Genomic DNA, 4,816 nt, shown 5'->3' on the forward strand with positions numbered 1-4,816 from the left:
TGCTGGTTGATTCCAATTAGATGTGAAAGCGTTTATAGAAGTGGTTGTTACCAAAAAATTAAAATACTTCCTATGGAAAATCTTATATGAGAGACTTCCTAGTAACCTTATCTGTGCCTAGAAAGGACTTACAACTGATCCTAACTGCCCGTTTGAGTGTGACTGTGAGGAAAGTGTCCTTCATATCTTGAGAGAATGTGTGAGAGCAAAATAGCTTTAGGAGAGAGTGATTAAACCTGTTTATTATGACTTTTTCTTTTCTTGTGATTTATAGGATTGGATTTTATGAAACTCAGCACATAAACCTGCTAAAAACTCTTTTAAATACTAGCAATAGATAAAGGTGTTCACCAATATATGCTAGCTTCTATGAATGACAAGATGTAAAGTAATTTTTGAAGGTACCTAATATTCTAGATATGGACTTATTTTAAGGTGTAAAAGATACTTGATGGAAGAACGTGATTTATTATAACTTAACTCCTCACAACAAGTCAAGGAGCACACCCATGATCTTAAGTAGTCTGTACCACTACTAGGAGTCATATGAGTGGATGTGGATGCTTTTAGGAACATGCACAATAATGCTGCTTACGGGGGACTAGCAAGAAATTCAACAAGTGAATGGTTAGAGGTTTTCAAAAGAATTTAGGCAATATCCCAATTACTATTACTAAAATTTAAGCCATAAAATGTGGCATTGACCTATATAGAAATAATTGAGTGGAACGGTATAAATGTACTTGAATTAATGCCATAAATATCATCTATAGAGGAATTGCTCTTGACCATCCTTTTTATGATGAGATTTTAGTCACAAGCCCTTTTATAGACTTATCAAGATATCAAACTCATCTTTATGTCTTGTGAGATAAATTGCTATGCATATTATGTAACACACCACCAAATTTTTTTTTTAAATAATTTAACTCAACCATAGTTGGGTTACAGCCACCCAACACATTTTTATATCAATAATTTCAATATAAAATATTTTATAATTAACATTTCAGATAAATTTTTACCTCCCACATGCCATTAGGCTAAATCACATTTGTCCATCCTTATACTCCCAACAAGTAAACTAAATCACATTTGTCCATCCTTATACTCCCAACAAGTAAAATAAGCAATTTAACAAATTTTCAACACAAGCCAGTTATTTGACCTTATAATCATGCCATTTTAACCAATCCAAAGTAAACCAAATATTAAAATTACAGTCATCCAAATTGTACTAAAAATAGAAATAGTTTGAAAGGCATGATTACATTTATATATTCATATAATTGACAATAAACAAAAAGCCCTAATATTGGCAATATAATACATTATAAATCATAAATTAAATACCCAAAAGAGACAGTGGATCTATACCACTAAGCCTCTGGGACTCCTCCACGTGTCACTCGTGGCTCTTCTCCTGAAAATTGTTAACCACATAATGAGACTCAAAAGTCCCAGTAACCAAAGCCAATTTATGATAGTGTATACAAACAGTTAAGTGTGTGCTTACTAAGTGAGAATTAAAAATAATATAATTCCAACAAATATAAGAAATATTACAATACACACAAACAACCATCCTTATATCCCTCCATTAACCTCGAGCCGTAGCCCTCACTCGGTACTAAATTACCCGGCCAAAGGTAGATTAGCCCGAGTCCTTACAAACCACCTATTGAGCTCCAATAGGAGCGTACCACGTGGCACATAAATATAACAACAATAACAAGTCTCCCAACACCTCCCACAATAATCAAATAAATTCATAATAATATTGCACAATTATATAATATTACAAAATTTATAATTTTCTTAATAATCACCCAATTAACATGAAGTAACACAAATCACAAATTAAAAGCATGGTTACCTTGTGGCTTTTTCAATAAATTATTCCTTAAAATTTCTCTCTCACCACAATCTTCACCAGTAATACAATCTACAAATAACATATTATTTATAAATATTAGTTTCAATTTTTGAAACTAATAAAATAATTCTAATAATAGAATTAAAAATATAACATAATTCCTAATCTCAATCTTAATACAAATCTATAGTTAATACTATTAAGTATAATTTTTAACTCCTCTTTTAATTATCAATAAACATTAATAATCTAAAAATCAACTTCTAAACTAATTTCTATTATTAAAATTTTCTTTTTATTTCATAAATTCGTACCTAAAATACTCAAAAATTAAAAATTAAGTCTCTAGCTTAGAATCATAATCCTATAGCCATAATAATTCATTTCTCATCTCAAATAATCATCTAAACCTCAATAAATCAACATATATTTTCAGATCTAGTCTAGAATTTGATCCATAAGCCACAAATTCAAAGATCACCAATAAATTTATACTCTAGAATATTTATTATACTACTAACAACCTCAAAAACCATATTTATTCAACATAAATTCATCCCTCTTCCAGATCTTAAATTTTCTACCACTACAAACTCAGAAACAAAAGAAAAAGGATGACTAAGAAAAAATTTTAGAACACTTAGTCTTGAAAAGTTTAAAATCACATCCTAAATATCCTATTAAAAACTCTTACCTTAAAACCCTGCACCGGTGAATTTGGCTCACAGATGCTCTCTCTGCTGAAGCTCACGCACGAAAGAAGGAATGAAGAAATGAAGGAACATATGAGTTTTTATAAAAATTCAGTGGGTCCCACATTTTTTTAATTATTTTCTCTCTTCTTCTTCTTCTTCTTTTTTATTATTATTTTATTATTGTTACTGTTGAGGCGGCGGACGAAGCAAATTCGTTTTCTTCTTCTTCTTCCTTTCTTTTTTTTTAAAATTTCTATTAATCCAAATTAACTATTAAAATTTAAATTGGGATGTTACATATTACCTGGCCAAGATAGCACACTCATCCTAAGCTCTCAAAAGATACTCCACACAGCTCCTAAAAGTTGTGAACTTTTTCTTTTGTATGACAGAAGTAAGAACATACCCTACTCGAACTGATTACTTTCTTTATGTTTTATCTTTCTAGCTTTTAACTAGCAGCTTATTATCAATTAAAAAAACAAAGAAAATGTGTGGACCTGAATATGATTGTGAATTTTGTGATAATTTTGACAATGATGATAAATGAGTTGGTAGATGGAGGAATACTAGAAAGGCCTAAGCAATGTGGGTTTCCTTGTTGATATAAATGTCCTCCTTTTGATGATAATGACAACCATGGACCTAAACAAATTAGAAGAAAATAGATAGGACTCTCAAATCCCTCCACTGAAAGAAGTTCTCTCTTTGAGCTTTTAAAAGAATTAGGTTATGAAGATCTTCTTCCACTAGAAAGACTTGACCCTATGATCCTAACATTCTAACCTGCTGAAATACAAGCTTTACCATATATAGCAATGATGAGATAACACAAGAAAGATTTCTCTCCTTTCGGAATGTAAATCTGATGATAGAACTAAGGTGACTAGTAGGCCATTCATTATGGCTATTGAAGTCACTCATCAAGGAACTTTCAAGCCTATCCAACTAACAAAAGAAATTCTCAATTACTGGTAATCTCACTACATTGTTCACTGTTAGTCAAAGCAAAGTCTTACATATGATTGACTCTAACTTGACTATCTCATAAATAGAACTGATACCTTATATTTACAAGTTAATCAAATGGATGAACTAGTCAAAGCTTATACACAAGGCTTTCTTGGCAAGAATAATAATTGGATGCAGATCTTAGAAGATATATCGATGAGAGGTATTTTGGCATTGATTTTACAAAAAGGAGCAATTTTCAAAATTCAAAAAGAATTGCACAGAACAGAAGCTGACCTAGCCAAAAACCAATCTAGGGAAATTTATAAATCCTATCCCATCTATCCTGTTGTGATTCCACTAAGACGATTTCCTTCATATACTTTTATAAAACCCTACTTATCCTGCAGAGAGTGATTATGGTAAGATTTTTAAAATGTCTTACCTTATTCTTAGATAAGCCTAAAAGAAACCAATAAGGCTACCATCACAACTAGTACAATCATAGCTAGTTCAATAGCCTCTCCATACTAAACCTCAAAACACTAACCTTTTCTATCCTATTCAAATCCTCTAAAATTTTATCCTATCAAGCCCTTAAAAATATCAACATCTCCTCCTTCACCACCAAAATAAAGAAAACCTCTATCCTTTGAGAAAGCCATAGTAGACCTACCAATAACCATTGCTTCTATTAAAAAAACTATTTTTGAATAGGCCTACACTAAGGAAGATTTATATTTAGTTGTTTTAACTGAACTCTCATCTGAAAGCTCAAAATCTAAGGATGATCAACATTTAATTGATATTATCAAAATTTTCATAGTATAAAATCCTCCTCTTAAACTAGTTGTAGAGGGTCCTGAAGATGATCCAAGATTCATGGAAGACAATTATGCAAGAACTAGTGCTCATAGTTCTAATCCATCCTCTAGACCATAGTTTACTTTTGATTATCTACCTTCTCATAAATGATAGGACAAATTTCATGAGTTTAGAGCTTGCATAGATTTATGGATGGCTAGGCAAGATGTAACCCTTCAATTGGTACTATCAGAATTCCTCTCGAGAATGACTAAAAATTTGAGAGAATGACTAAAAATTTGAGAGAATGGTTCGAACATCTTAATGAGTACCATAAAATACAAAAAACTTGACTTTCTAATGCAATATCATTCTTAAAAATGATCCATAAAGAATTCCTTATATAGCCAGAAAGGAATTCTTTGAAATGAAGTGTTACTCATTAGATTGAAAAGATTTATAGATGCATTTTTAATGAATGTTTGAAAAA

At 30.9% G+C, this 4,816-nt stretch overlaps 1 long non-coding RNA gene across 1 annotated transcript; it reads right to left on the bottom strand.

Moving 5' to 3' along the window:
• Window positions 1-1,250: 1,250 nt before the first annotated feature.
• LOC129309971 (uncharacterized) lies at window positions 1,251-2,617 on the bottom strand. The gene is made up of 2 exons (XR_008592981.1): window positions 2,571-2,617; window positions 1,251-1,423 (listed from the first exon to the last, which is right to left on the bottom strand). It is a non-coding gene; the product is annotated as an uncharacterized LOC129309971 (long non-coding RNA).
• Between the last annotated feature and the right edge of the window lie 2,199 nt (window positions 2,618-4,816).

Source organism: Prosopis cineraria, unplaced genomic scaffold (assembly GCF_029017545.1).
Source record: "Prosopis cineraria cultivar Desert tree isolate PC_DT_omini unplaced genomic scaffold, ASM2901754v1 PC1, whole genome shotgun sequence".
In the NCBI taxonomy this organism is placed as follows: Eukaryota; Viridiplantae; Streptophyta; class Magnoliopsida; order Fabales; family Fabaceae; genus Prosopis; species Prosopis cineraria.